This window comes from Macrobrachium nipponense, chromosome 12 (genome assembly GCF_015104395.2).
Source record: "Macrobrachium nipponense isolate FS-2020 chromosome 12, ASM1510439v2, whole genome shotgun sequence".
Lineage (NCBI taxonomy): Eukaryota > Metazoa > Arthropoda > Malacostraca > Decapoda > Palaemonidae > Macrobrachium > Macrobrachium nipponense.
The window spans coordinates 22,170,005-22,186,725 of NC_087205.1; positions in this window are offsets into that span (position 1 = coordinate 22,170,005).

Genomic DNA, 16,721 nt, shown 5'->3' on the forward strand with positions numbered 1-16,721 from the left:
TTAAACATTGGAGAATTTTTACTGATATCAGAGCTTGAGAGAACATTTATTTTTGTGATAATTTCGAGGCTGGGCTTGTTACGTGATTTTTTTTTCGTGGGCTCATTGCTTTTTCTTTTTTTTACTTGTGAGATTTTCATTTAATCTTTTGATTTTCACTAGTGTGTTCTCCTGTCTTTTAAACAGGCGGATCTAGTGAGGGGACCAAGTGTCCTAGTGGGGGGACTAAGTGTCCTAGTGAGGGGACTGTGTTTTGGAGAAGAGATAATTGGTGTGACTAATTACTGATTAAGACTATTAAGTACTGGGGGGTTGTCTGTGAGACTTGAACTATGAATTATTCTATTAATTATCCTGCAAGAACCTGAATTATTCAGTTAGTACTTTGCTTTGAATAAACGTATATTTTTCTAGCTCCTACTCTGATTTGGTGACCTTAGATAATGGAGTGGAGGTTGGGAGAGAGAGAGAGAGAGAGAGAGAGAGAGAGAGAGAGAGAGAGAGAGAGAGAGAGAGAGGAGGGGCTGAGTGTTACCAGTTCGCTTTCCGCTCTGGCTAAACGCATACCAAATATGAAAATAGCGGGGGCGACGCTCCCGTTGTTAATATATATATATCTATATATATATATCTATATATATATTAATAATATATATAGATATATTGTAATATATATATATATAATATATGAAGAGATGGACAGCACTTTTACTAGTTTTATGGTAGGCACATTAGTTAAAACATTTAATATATATATATATATATATATATATATGATATATATATATAATATATATACTATATATATATATATATATAGATCTATATATATATATATATATATATGTGTGTGTGTGTGTGTGTGTGTGTGTGTGTGTACATATCATTAATGAAAATGGTTTCACCATTCCAGGTAAAAAAAGTATCACACTAAAGAATTTTATTGAGATAAATTGGGCAAATATGAATCTTCTGATATTGATATTAAGGTAACAACACAACATGATATTGAAGGGTGTAATGGCGTTCTTACTGTTATAACTTATTTAGCAGGCTACTGTTGTTACAGTGTAAATAAATAAATGAAAATTTGCAAATCATGCTTAGAGAGTTTAACAAGAGCTGAAGTTACCAATGAAGAGAAAGACCAGGATTCGAATTTAGATTATACAAAGGGTGTCAGCAGAGGGTCCTTGTTTTTCCCTGACAGCGCAACAATAAATATTGTGGGATACAACTACATAATTGTAAATAAACTCACTCAGAATGACACTTTCAAATCTTCAAGAAACCAGAGGCAGCTTGTTATGTATATCACTCTCAATATTCTAAAGGAAGATGATGCTTCTTTCCATTTGGAAGAATGTGAGAATGGTCATCCATTAGAGAAAATAGAAAAGAAGATTGTCTGGGCATCAACGAATTCTCTCTTAAATAACTATTGTCAGAAGGAAAATTACTCTGATCAAGCACAAAAAAAACCCGTGTCTCAAGAAAAGAAGAGAAAACTGCAGACTTTAGCAAAGTAAGCACAATTATTATTTTATTGCATGTTTTTAGTATGTATATGTGTGTACATGTATAAATATTTATTTTGTATGAGGTCAGGGCCATACATACATACATACATAAATATATATATATATATATATATATATATATATATATATATAGATATATATATATATATATATATATATATATATATATATATATATAATCACTGCAAACTAGGCCTATAGGGGAACTGAAAGTATAAAAATAAAAAATGTGCCATGCTAATTACCTCTGGGGTGGTGGTGAAAAGTTAGCGAGTTAAATGTGTAGTTTCCATTTATTTCACAACAAAATTTCTCACTCTTATACTGTATAGCACATACATACATACATTATATATATATATATATATATATATATATATATATATATATATATATAATATAATATATATATATATATATATGTATGTGTATATATATAGTAGGTGGCTCAAGTAGTTTGGGCTTTGCCATTAAGGGACTAATTACCGCCACTCACCTTCAGAGAACCTTTAACGGACCCATACGACGCCTAGTCTAGGTTCTTTGGTACTCTAAGATCAACGCCATTAGCAGACTCACAACGGCATTTCTTCACAGAAGTGGTTTGGCGTTCAAGTCTTATGGTTTGGCCCACCACTCACACAACTTCTCGTCGACCGTAAGTGTGAGTCTGACAAGGCGATGGAGAGCTCAGTGCATTCACTCGACTCCTCCGTGTCCTCCTCAACCCCGCAATCTGCGAGACGATCCTTCGCGCTCCAGTCCTCCTCGACGCCCGTGCCCGTGACCCGGACGACAGCAGCATCGGAGCGAGGCCACCAGGAGTACAAGGCCATTTCACCCTCCGGCCGCGTCTTTCTAAGTAGGCTGACCTGGCTATCAAAAACAGGGACGGGCTGGTGACATTGTAAGTCTGTGAGGAACTCATTACCTGAAGGTTTTATGCATTTGCACATACTTACATACATACATACATATATTATATATATATATATATATATATATATATATATATATATATATATATATGTATATATATATATATATATATAATATATATATAAATATATTATATATAATAGTAATATTATATATATATTACCCTTCAGGTAATGAGTTCCTCACAGACTTACAATGTCACCAGCCCGTCCCTGTTTTTGATAGCCAGGTCAGCCTACTTAGAAAGACGCGGCCGGAGGGTGAAATGGCCTTGTACTCCTGGTGGCCTCGCTCCGATGCTGCTGTCGTCCGGGGCACGGGCACGGGCATCGAGGAGGACTCGAGCGCGTAGGATCGTCTCGCAGATTGCGGGGTTGAGGCGGACACGGACGAGTCGAGTGAATGCACTGAACTCTCCATCGCCTTGTCAGACTCACACTTACGGTCGACGAGAAGTTGTGAGTGGTGGGCCAAACCATAAGACTTGAACGCCAAACCACTTCTGTGAAGAAATGCCGTTGTGAGTCTGCTAATGGCGTTGAAGAGTACCAAAAAACCTAGACTAGGCGTCGTATGGGTCCGTTAAAGGTTCTCTGAAGGTGAGTGGCGGTAATTAGTCCCTTAATGGCAAAGCCAAAACTGCTTGAGCCACCTACTCATGGGTCACCAATTGTGAGGACTGAGTAAGACGAAGAGAGTGAGCGAACTAATTTTATTCGTTGTTTGTTGCTTTTTGATTAAGCTGACCTTGTGTCAGCACAGGCTCTTGCTCACAGAGCAGCCCGTAATAGTTTTATTCGGTAAATGAGGCTATACATAAGGCTGTGTGCGGACGGAAGCGTAGTGTCTGTCACGCACGCACGAACAAACATAGTAAAAAAGGGGCAGGGCCCCCGCTGTGAATGTGTTTCTTCACAGAGGAAAATATCTGAATAATATTGCATAGAGGGAACGGATTTGGCTGTATATTTGTTATATAGTGGTTTAATGTGGTTGATTGTTATGTTTGTTATAACTATTTTGTTTATATTATAGGGCATTCTGTTGAGTGATTTAAGGCGAGTTTTGAGTCTGTTAAGATTGCGACCCAATACGTATGTGTTTTATTTTAAAAACTTAAGGTTCTTAGGTTGGATTCCACCACGGGACGGGGGATTTGTGGAATGTGATTTGGTTTTTGGAATGCTTTTATTTACAGCATTTATTATGAAGTTTGAGAAGGATTCACCAGTAGTATTGTGATCTTCGTTATGTGGGAATGGTGGTATGTTTCGAGTGTATAGGAAATATTTATCCCAATTAGCTTTTTGGATATATCTGGTAGGTGGCAATATTTTGATATTACTTAAGTAATTCAGAATGATTGGGAAATGGTCACTTGTGTATGAATCGTCTAGAACATTCCATTCAAATTTCTCGGCTACATCATTTGAACATAATGAAATGTCAATTGAGGAAAAGGTTAGGTGTGTATTTGAAAAATATGTTGGAACTTCACTTTCATTGAGACAACATAGGTTGTGTTTCATTATAGTTTTTTCTATGTTGATTCCGGATGTGTCAGCGGGGTTATCCGTATCCCATAATGGATTATGTGCATTAAAATCTCCTACTATAAGTAGGGGTTCCTGTATACTTTTGCTAATAACAGGGTTGCCGTGAAGTCCACACATCACCGAGAAACTAGCTCAGCACTGGGAGGTGTAGTGTTAATTGCCAAGCAATGTTATTTTGCTACACTAACTGGACGAAATACTCACCCTGGTTATATTATATTAACCGTACCTTTCCCAGTATATGAGTTGGGTTTACTAATTAAACCTTTAGAGTTAGATTTTCCCCTTTCCGAAATTCAGTTGTTTCATATCTTTTGATACATTACGTAACTTTAATGATAGTAAAATTTAGAATCGAACAAGATACGAGGAGCTGATGTATTACAATTGATATATATATATATATATATATATATATATATATATATATATATATATATATATATAATATATAATCAGTTTTATAGTTATGAATGTTATATATGATTTGATGCGTAAATTAGGCTACATAGTGAACACGGGCAAGTAAATTTATTCTTAAAGTTTTCAGCACAAAGTGGGAAGTTACAAAATAAACTGCACTGAAATGTATTTCTTTACTAAAAACGGTTGCTTTTCATTCATTTCTTTGCGTTCCCCACAAAGTAAGTTGACAAACTCCATAAATCCTTCGATATTCATAAGTAGTTTATTCTTTCTTTCTTTATTAAGCAACATTTGTCACTTTAGGTAATATGCTGTATGTTCAATCAAAACGTTTGCTGAAGTAATAATGATAATAAACAACCTAATATATAACATAGGTCTAGACTTAAAATCAATGTCATAAGCACTGTAAATTGACAAAAACGATAAGAAACATGTAGGTCTATTATATGCCACCTTTTATGATCCGGATATTTTGAAATGAGATATTTCCCCAAGAGAATGGACAGCATATTATGCATGATTTATGGTATACATGGAGCAATCCTAAGCCAAACGAATGCCCTATTCAGGGCTATGAGTTTAAAAAAAATGGTAAAGAGCACATCATAATTGGTCCTTTTTTTATCAATAAGCTACATTAATATAAAGAAAATCCACGATTATAATACACCACTTCCTAGCATACTGATATCGAAACTTATTCGGTTATAATCAGTTGAATCACTTCAACTAATGCAATTGCCATTTAATACATATTTGCAGTTGTTTTCTCAAAAATAAATAAAAACTCATTAAACATGACTAAGTTTACATTAATGTAAGTCAGTCTTCACCCTAAGATTAATTCACAAATTAACCAAATTTTACTAACCTATATATAATTACAAAGGCAAATTGAAGATTGCTGGACCTAAAGAATGAATCCATTGTAAGACATCACGTTTTGGTGAAAATGGTTCATTTTTCAAAAAAATATTTGTATTTTCAAAAATATTATATAATTTCAATCATTTTTTATTAATAGAAAAAGGTTTTAAAAGCATAAATATATATGCGGACCTACAGCGCCGCATACGTGAGGAGTGCAGACCTCAGCTCTGCCTTCAATGACTCCCCCTCGAATCTTCTCCGCACTTTTGGTCGTTTCTCCGCGCTTTGGCAACACTGGCTAATAAGTTCAGAAAAATCACTAAAATTTGCATTGAAATTTAGTTGGTTATACAAATTGCAAAAGGTTATTTTTTTTGTCACTCATATACAGTTTAAAAGATGTGTTATTTGATATGGCATAGATGGTATGTCAAAGGGTTCATATGTAATGCTATTATGAACGTATATGGCTGTGCCTAATTTTCCACCGTCAATTGGTGAATAACAGGCAATTTTATAGTGTTGGATATTTGTAGGGTTACTTCCTATATGTTTTAGACAAATGCACATTGGGTTGTGGTCTCGTATGATTCTTTGTAATTCACCCAGACGTAGTCGGGTTAAGAGGCCATTTATATTCCATTGAATAATTTTATATTCCATTATTGGGAGGAATTGGTGTTAAATTCTGTAAATTGATTGCTGATTTTACTTTGCCTCGTAGTTTATATGCATTTGAATTTGTTTGTGGGTTTTTAATCGTTGTATTTGTATCTTGGTTATTAGATTCTGCAGTTGTTTGTTTTTCATAATTGGATATTAAGAAGTCTATTTTTTTTATTTTATAATTTCCTTTTTGTATTTTAAGGATTCAGAACATAATTCGTTTTCGTGTTGGTGTGTTAAAGGGCATTTCCTTAATTTAGTAAAATTGTCAATACAATTTCGTACTGTGTCCTCTGTCTTGGTAGTTAGTTGGTTATATGTATTTACAACCACAAGACGAAGCATGTTTGGTAATGTTAATTATTGGTTCTGAAGTATTTGATCTAGCTTTAGAAATTTCTGGTTTTGTTATTCTATTGGTCCTTTTCTGTAGTGATAAGGACTGTTGGTTTGAGGGGTTGTTTGTTTTGTTGTTGTTAATGGAATATTTGGGTCTTGTGGATGGTTGGAGTGATAAGTTACATTTTGGTTTGGTTTAATGGTATGATTTCCATTAGCATTATTTGATGGCAACTGTAAAGAGTGATTGATTCTTTACTATCCAGATGTTGGCTGTTTGACTGGGATTGGGGGTATTTATGTATTTCCACTTGTGATGAGGTTAGTACAATATCTTTTTTAAAATGTTCTCTGGAGTATCTTTGGATTGATTGTAATTTTCAATGTTCACTTTTTTTCCCTTCGGTGGGGTTCGTTCTAGTATTCTTTTCTTTGAGTCAGTTCGATTATTGTTATTATTATTTGACTCCTCTTCCATTGGAAGCTCTTTTCCATGGATATCTGAATCTTCTATGTTATTAATGGTACTGATGGATATATCGACATGCATGCTTTGGGGTTCAGCATTATTGATGAGAATTAGTTTGTACCTTTACATTATCTTTTTGTTTGTTATTAATGTGATCGATATTTAGATTTTTCTTTACATTTGTGAAAGATTGGGTTTTAGATGTTACTGACTCCTCTTACTTTTAGCTCGAGTCTAGCTTCTTTGACTGACAATTTTGGAGATTTACACTTCCAATTTGTAGTATGTGTGTCTGATGCACACACTGCGCATACTGCTTTATTATGGCATTTTTTGTATGTGCCTATACTTTGAACATTGAGTGCACTGAAGTGGTTTAGGTATAAATGGATGCAAATCTCTATTTTTTCCAAGGATTTTGATTTTCAGTGGGAGAACTTGGCCTGTAAATTTTATTTTTACAATATTATTTTGTTTATTTTTATCTTTCCTACTTGGAATTGAATAGATTTCTAAATCATGTATATTATTGTATCTTAACTTAAGCGAGTCAAGAATCAATTGTTTTGAGGGTAGTCCTTCTTCTTCAGTGATGGGTACGATAACTGTGCCCTGTATATAATTTAGTTTCATGACTTATTATTGTTATTTTTGTGCCATTTAAAAAGTTGGCCATTTCTCGTGTTGGACATATATTCAATATGTAATTTGTTTTCTAGTATTGCTGTTGATGTTTTATTTTCAGCTTTAAGTACTAGAAATCTTGACCAGATATTTGGTCCAAAAAGATGATCGAAATGCACCAATGTTGGATTAAGACAATGATTTCTATTTTTCTTTGGACTTTGCCTTGTGTGTTATCTGTGTATCAGATTTGTTTCCTTTCTCTGGTACGTATGGTTCCATTGTTTTTATGTTTGTATCTTCTGATTCATTTTTACTTTTTTGTATAATTTCTATGGGCCCTGCTGGGAGCTTAGGATCATATAATTTATTTGGAACTGGATGTTCCTTTGCTACATTATTATTTTGAACTGGCTGAGGGAGATTCAGGGATAAATCTCCAGTGGCCATCAACTGTGCCGAATTTTGTCCATCAAGGGGCCCAGGGGCACTAATAACTTTATACGTATTTATCATGAAAAACTAAGTCGAAAGAAAAAAAAAAAAAATAATACATTTTGAAAAGATATCATTGGCTTTTCGTGGAGTTAAATCTTCCGCCAATGGCACAAGTGAGAAATGACTCCCAAATGTTCGCATCCCTACCCTACCCCAAAAGGGGGTGGCATAACATGATTAGTATGGCCCAAGTGTAAGCAATACTTGCTTGGTAGGACTAAGAGTATTACGAAATACAATTATCCCCATCTTAACCCCGTCGTGGGCAAACCGGACAGAATGCCAGGAGTTCCATCCCTAGAACCAGGCCCCCCTGGAATCCGTGGTCCAGCTCCACAGAATAGTTCCGCCTGGAAAACCAGGTCTGAACATTGTTGGGTAGATGATGGATCTACCACATTACCCACTATTTAGCTTCGGATTAAACTCCAATCCAAGTTATGATATGTTTTCTTATTTATTAGCTATTGAAAATTTTGACAGAAGTGGAAAAATCCACAGATTTTATTCCAAAAATATATAATGTCATATGGGACTCTTGGGTTTGAACCTGGGAAGAAATTCCTGAGGTTCGATAGCCCCCTCACTACGTCAAGGTGGTCCCATAATGAGGGGGTGACAGGAGGAAAGCCTTGCATTTGCACTATGAATCAACTGTTGGGTGAGGATGGAAAGTAAAATGGAAGAAAGAGAATAAGAATAGAGGTACAGTAAAAGGAATGAAAGAGGTTACAGCTAGGGGCCAAAGGGAGGCTGCCAAAAACCTTAAGTAATGCCTACAGTGCACCTAATGAGGTGCACTGACAAGGTGCACTGACAGCACTATTGTCCTACAGGGGAGGAAGAGAAAGGGAGAGCAGGTGTTCAATGTCAACCACTGCACACTACTTTCCACTGAAGTTCCTTCTCAAATACTGTACTGTATTTCACTTACCCACAAAAATATGGAGGGAATCGTCAAGAAGCATAGTAAACAAAGGTAACCCACAGCGTACTTGGACATCAAATGCATGTGACAGTTAAGCTCTGCTACCAGTCAATCACTCTATATTAAGCTGACCATATACCAGCAAAGACTCTTGCTCCTGGGCAGCCCATAATTTGCTGCCATATGGCTCATCCCTCAAATGCAGAATTTGGTCAGCCCTCATCTGAAAATCATGCAAGAAAGGTTCATTTGAAAGATAAAATCCCTATCAATTCCATTGAACTTTAAACAAAGTGATGTAAATAAAACTCCAGATACAAATAACATAATATAATATGAGTAGAAATACATAAAATGAGTGTAGTTATTACATATTAAAATAGACTGTATAATTCAACACAAAAGCTTTTTCGTACAACAAAACTGACTATCATATTCACTAGATAGGATGGATAATTTCAATCCCGTACTACAGTATGATTATCGTGTTCTCTGGGTAGGATGGAAACTTTATAAACTGCAAGAAACAAAATAAAACTTTACATCTAACTCCATTTATGTCACTGCAAAAGAAAAAATGGTGTTTGAAAGAAGTGGACCCTTTTCCAGTGACATTAATACTGTAATTATGAAAGAATCGACTCCACTACACTACAATCTGTCTTCAGACTTCAAATGATCATTGCAAAATTCAATGACAACCAGACAGTCTTCTGCCAAAGACTTTTCAAACCAACACTGCTGCACGTAAGATTCTTTTCGCATACAACAGAGTAAAATCACAATGCTTTCAATGATTGCTGTGAGAAAAGCAATCAAATTTCATTCATGCTGGCAGAAATGGTGGCTAGGTATATGAATCGACATTATTACTGTAAGAAGTGAGCATACTAAAGATCAATTATATGAAATCCATAATGCTCAAGATAAATAAAAGTCAAGCATGGTAGAAACTATGAGTATTGTTGTAATATTCCTTTTACCAAAAGATTAAATTTTACAAATGAACTATTGTCATGTAAAGATTATATGGTATCATTAAAGCTAAACAAAACCAATAAATTTACTGATGGCCTACAAGATGTTAAATCTTGCTATCTTGTACTTTTTCTGCTCCTAAATAAACTCCAAATAAATTTAACATTGAATATAGTCCTGGTATAAAGCCAACTTAAACTTATACTCTAAAATGATGATATTTCATCAAAGCAAGGCAACAAAAAATAAGGTACAAAAATAGGAACTATACAGGAAAATACAATGTACATATATTATATACTAGTCAGCGTCCAATCAAATAACCTTCTGCACTCACACATCACTATAATTATGCTTCCCAAACTGAAAACATTACATGGTGGTTGCCAAACACTGCAAACACTCCTCAGAATCAGCTGGGTAAAATGAAGACAATAGTTTACATTCCTTAATTAAGGGTACCCATTACAATATTGTGTTGTCACTTTGGAACATTTAAAACAGTCTGACTAGTTACTAAAAGTTCATAGAAAAAGGATATGAGCAAAAATTAAATACGTATACGTACTAAATAAAAAAAAACAACAACTAAAAATTACAAGGAAAAAAATATTTTCCACTCTAGAATTTACTTCTATAAACCAATGCAGTTTATAGCAGCAATACAGAAAAATATTATTAGATTAGCAATGACATAGCTTTGCATTTCCGTTGCCATAAAGGAAAAATCAAAAGAGATTTTCAACATCATTTTCGCATCTTGCTTTGAGCTTCTATTCATAGTATACCTAATTTATGAAGCAAAATCTCTCACTGGTTTGAGGGTTACAATGATTAGAAAACTAAAGAAAAATACATACTATTCACTTAAAAGTATAGAGAGCGAACTAAACTTTACACTGTATTAAGCATAAGCTTTGACACCTTCAAAACAGACTTCAAGAATCACTTACACATATGATGAAAGGTTTACTGAACAATGCTACTTACCCTTGGCACTGCAAGATTCCAATTCACTTTCCATGGTTGTTTTCATACAACATGAAGGATAATGTTGAGTTTGTGCAAACAAATATACAAGTAACCCACAACTTAATGAAAAGTTTTATGAGATTCAAATCTCTAAATCATTTAACTGTTATATAACAGGCATACCAAAGTAAAGTATACACTGTATTACACAAAAGTGTATTTAAATGCTGTATATAACTGATCATATTCAGCTTCAAAATTATTATGAATATGTACTGTATCTTGCTATAGCCTATTGTCTATGCTAGATGACACCATAGTTTTTAATACCACTTTCTCTCTTTACAGAGATCCACATGAAACAAAGTCATTTCACTATCTTCTGTCTTGTGAACTTCCAGCCTGAATTCCCATCTAGTCTAGGTCTATAGCTATGCCCTAAGTTCCTAAGCAAAATCCCTGACTAGCATGCAAATTAGAACTACTATTATCAATTAGTTTAATGAGACCACTGAATACAATTCTATATCCTTATAAGACTTGCCCAAAAGATTTTTTCAACAGTGGGAAGTGAAAACTTGAGAGAAGTAAAGATTTAGAGGAGTAAGGTAGGAAGAGGCTTAAGGGAACAGATGAAAGGTAAATAGAAATGAGGAATGAAGGTGTATTTAAAGAAGTCCAAATTATATACCAAATGAACTGCTTCTTAAACTCCACAATTGCCTACCTGACAAATATACTGTACATGGTCAAGCACTACATTCTTCTCAAGTTCAAATAAAACTATATATAACTTTTTGTTAGGTACAGCATACAAAATTACTCATCTGAGCAAAGTAAAAATGCTTAAAATAGAATCATTAAGGCTAAAGTATTACCATTATTAATGACAAACAATTTACCATAACCACTAAGTCAAAATCCTAAACTCAAGAGCTGGCCCCTGGGGTTTGCTCTTAATAAATCAGATCTTGTTGAATGCAGTACAGCTTTTCCTGAATTATTATAAAAATTGAAAATGCTAAAGAATCTGACAATTTTCCTGTATGGACAATAGTTGTAATTTGAGTTGCTGTATTATCATTATTATATCATTATTGGTAGTTTAATCAAATAGGTTTATTATTAGTAGTAGACCCTTACTTATCATAAAGTTAAGTACTATGGCTTGATTGATTTAATTTATATACATAATGGTATTCCTTAATATGAAATAATTAGATGACCCAATTTCCTTCACATGAAATAATGGACAACTAATGGGTAATATTTTGACATTCAAATAAAACCAATTGTATGGCTGCTACTGATCTGATAGAAATCATTTCAAAATTATATACAAATAGTAAATATAAACTCAAAAATATATCAATCTTCTATGGAAAAGGTCTGCTCTACTCTTACTACTAAAAATTACAGAAACATTCTACAAGCTAGAGCACGGACTCTGATCCATAATTTGGTTTTGCTGGTTTTTGCATTCCTACAACGACTGTGATTAGAGGCAACTGGATTGTCAGAATTGTGAGATATTTGGTTTTTTATGATATATGTTTATTGTTTGCTTGAATGAATCAAATGTATGGTCACTTTCTTAATGGTGATTTGCATTGAGGTGTCTGCTCATATCAAGAATAAAATCTATTTCATAATGCAAGTGGACCCGGTAGAGGGGTAGTGCTGTCATTGCACCTCATGCAGTGCACTGTAGGCATTAGGCATTATGTACTTCAGGCACTTTCCAGCGTATCTTCGGCCCCTAGCTGCAACCCCTTTTGTTTCTTTCACTGTGCTTCATTTCATATTCTCTTTCTTCCACTTCACTTTCTGCCCTTTCCTAACAATTGATTCAAAGGGCAATTGCGAGTTTTCCTTGTTACACCTTTCACACCTTTTACTGTCAATTTCAGTTTTGATGCTGAATGACCTCATAGGTCCCAGTGCTTGGCATTTGGACTAAATTCTATATTCAATTCAATTCAATTTGGTTTTGCTGTAACTTAAAAACCTCAGTTTAAGTTTCCCTATCCTTGGTTGGTCACTACAGTAACAAGTACCAGTACAAAATACTTGAGAGTTCAATGAATGGTAAGTAAATCATATCCTGATTGTCATACTTCAATACTACTGTTATTTTGACAAGGAACCTCTACAATAAATGGACTTCATCACCAAACTCTTTCACTATTACTGGCATTGTGGTATAGGACAGCACATGGTCCTTTTAATGCAAAGCTTCTCCTGACAAACAGGACCAGGAGATGTATAAGATAGGATTGTCTTCTCTTCACGACAGAAGGTATGTACTCTAAAGATTACCACTACATGCAACAAACAGGAAGATTATTTCTTAAAACCAATTCATTATGGACTCTTTTTCCTTGACAATATGGACTGAAAAAAGGCAGGTATCATTACAGTCAAACAATCATTCATAATTTTAAACACTGGCTGGTCATCATTTGATCAGTATAAGCAATATCAAAGGTCACTCATGACTATTACTGATTATTTACTGGAATGGATGACTGTTGACCAGCAGAGATTTTAAAGCAAGACTCTGGGAGCTACATTTAATAAAGGCCATTACTTACACTTTCCAACTCAAACAAGCCTCTATTTAGGGTATATCTCTGTGGTGATATACCCTTTAACTGATCAAAAATTAAATACAACCCATTCTTAAGCAGAAAAAGGTACAACAAAAACCAACATTATTTATAACTCAAGATAATTTCCCTAACAATGCTATAAATTATAGAATAAATAAAAAATTAAATTCTATTTACCTCTTACATTAAAAGAAAATGTTTGTAATAGATATACAGCACTTTCTATGCCATAAATTGAGGAGAAACTATCATAATAAAAACCATACTCCTAACAGCTTTTTGTTATTCTTCGCTTGATAAAAGGTATGATACCTTTTAAACATCCTTGCAACTAAAGTATGCTTAAAATAAGCATTTCCAGATCTCCAAATGAGTGTTACATTTACATATTGAGCTTCATTATTTACATCACTAAGGTAATTCAAGTATATATGCTCCTAACTTACAACACTAGTTTCTTTAGATGGTTCCAAGCATACTTTAACATTTATTGATATCACAAAACCTTAGTTACCTATAGTACGTACTTTTCATACTCAATACTAGACTGAAAACTGGATTCAAAATTTCTAGTCATGATATATTCAAGTTAATGCTTTAGTTTTTTCTTTAAATGCGATAAGACATAATTCAAATGGCAGCTTTTGGTATTTAAGTCAAATACAGCACAATTTTGAATTACTTGATGGCATATTGAAAAAACCCATGAAATAGTACATTAATTATAGCTACAATACATACAATAAAATTAATTTGATAAACTATGTAGTACAGGTAGAATAAAAATCAAAATGTTTATTTTAATAACTAATAAAACTTCTATGACAAAAACTTATAAATACATACGACCACTGACCACTAATCTCTAAATAAACTTTCTAACATAAAAATTAAGATAATTTTCTTATAAAAAAAGGTTCCATCTCAAAATGTAAAATTTCTAGCATTCATAAATAATAGCAGTACTGTATAATGTACTAGAACAAGATTCATTACACAAGTCTCCTACTCTAAAAAGAAAACATTGCCATTTCAGATTTCAAGTAAAAAAAGTGAGACCTCTCACACACAACAAAATTCAGCACATCTTTTGCATTTTGTCAATTCTACTTAATGACATCTAGCAACTACTGTATATAAATGCAACTTTAAAGAAGGTTATGCTTTTATATGAAACCATAATAGTATTCATATTTCTAAATGTATAATGTTTCTCTCACCTTAGCATTTCATCATCCTTATCCTGTAATGTTTAAAGTTAAATATCAGCCATGATATTAGGAGTAATTTTCCCACAAAGAGTATTTACTAGCTTGGCAATCCGCTTCTATACAGAACAGGAACAGAATACCAAGAAAATAAATACTTTACACAAACTAAGCTCCAAGTTTCTGCAAGCGCCTTTGTCGGGAGAATTAAATTTTCCCTTAACACAACTAAGTTAGCCTCTTGGAAATGAACATAAACTCACATACTGAAGATACAATGCAACTACGTACCTTACCTCAAAAACCATTGTTCGCAAAATATTTCCATTCATCACTGTATGATAAAAGCTTCTACCTGTGACATTGTATTTTACATATCATTCATGCATTCACTCAACATTTATATTTTCACATGTGCAAATGTTTCAATACAAAGAATACGTACACTTAACAGACCTTGATTTGCACAAGCATTCTTTCTTTACCTTGTGATAAATTCCAATTGATATTTAAACAGATCAAATGAAGAATAATACAAACACTAATGAGACATAAAAGCAAAAACACAAAAAAAAATGATACATATAGTACATAAATTTACAGTATAACAACTAAGATTAAAATACTTTTAGTCTTCCGCTATTACTGTTTCAAGAAAAAATGTTAGTAAACATGTCACAAATGCTAATAAAGTAAATTACTATATATAACATAAGTAAGCTATCAAAGTAGGTGCTTAGCACTTTAGAAATGTCTTTTAATGACTATGGCACACAAGTAGATTTATGGGCACAAAAAGCTGTACTTTTTATTTTGTTATGGCTATAAATGAAAAGGCTTGTAATTGGTTGAGGCTTCTCCTCTATCTTATATCAGTTTCACTGCAACTTTCCTCTTTCAACAGCAGTACAGTGGTCTCCCCGTATTCGCGAATAGTTAGAATCCACAAATAGTTGGAACCCCTATAAAAATTCTGAAAATGACCTATTTTGCTAGTTAAAACTCAAGAAAAACACACTAAAAATGTTTATACCTGGTTTTTTTAATAGTTTTATCACAAAAAGTGCATTGTATGATGAAATTGATAAAAAAAACAGGAACTTGTGGATATTTCTCATAGAAAAATACCACGAATAGGCGAATTCCTTGCGAATAATGGGTAGATATGGTCGAGAGAGAAATCCGCGAATGCGTGAGTCCGCAAATCCGGAGAACACGAATACGGGGGGCCCACTGTATGTGGTTTTGTATTAGCAATTGTCTTTACTTCATATTTATTTTATAGCAACTTACTTCTTTCAAATTATGTACTTTTTATATAGTATTTTTATATAGATTTTTTTGAACCTCTCATACTAATTTAATATCAAACATTTGAAGTCCATGCTACAAAGTAATGACTTTAACTGAAAAGAAAAGCAAGGAACCAGTTATGAATACATACTTCACAACGATGAGTACATCAACCATCAACTCTGAAGAATTTTCTATTTTCAAAAAACAAATGATTCACGCAAGCCCTAGAAAAGAGTAGTTACATAACTCAGTGGTCTGGTTAACTATTAAAATTAATGACAGCAGTTAAAACAAAAGAGGAGTTGGGACAGCAACGGAGAACAATTAAATTTCCCTTGATAATTATTCTCATATTCTTTGGTTTCACATTATTCTTAAACTATGCTAAGGCAGCACTTAGCAGCCTTTGTTAATCTAATTCTAATGAACTCATTCAAAAATTAGCAGATCTTGTTAAAACCACATGTAAATATACTACATATTATAGAATAAAACACAAGGAGCTCAGAACAATATCTTCAAAAAAACTATGTGTTGACTTTCACTTTATAAAAAATAGCCCCTCAAATAGAACTGTTTTAAATAAAACAGGCCTTCGGGGACTATTGTGAATTCCTTCAATAGGAAATCATATATCATTTACTTTAATTGGAGAATGGGAAAATAACATAACTGAAGAGACACTACAGATTCAGCTTTTAAGCATACAATTAAATTTTAACCCACACCCTTAATCAACAATGGTAATAAGTAAAAACCAAAAAACTACAAAGAAATAGTTTACACAACTTCACCG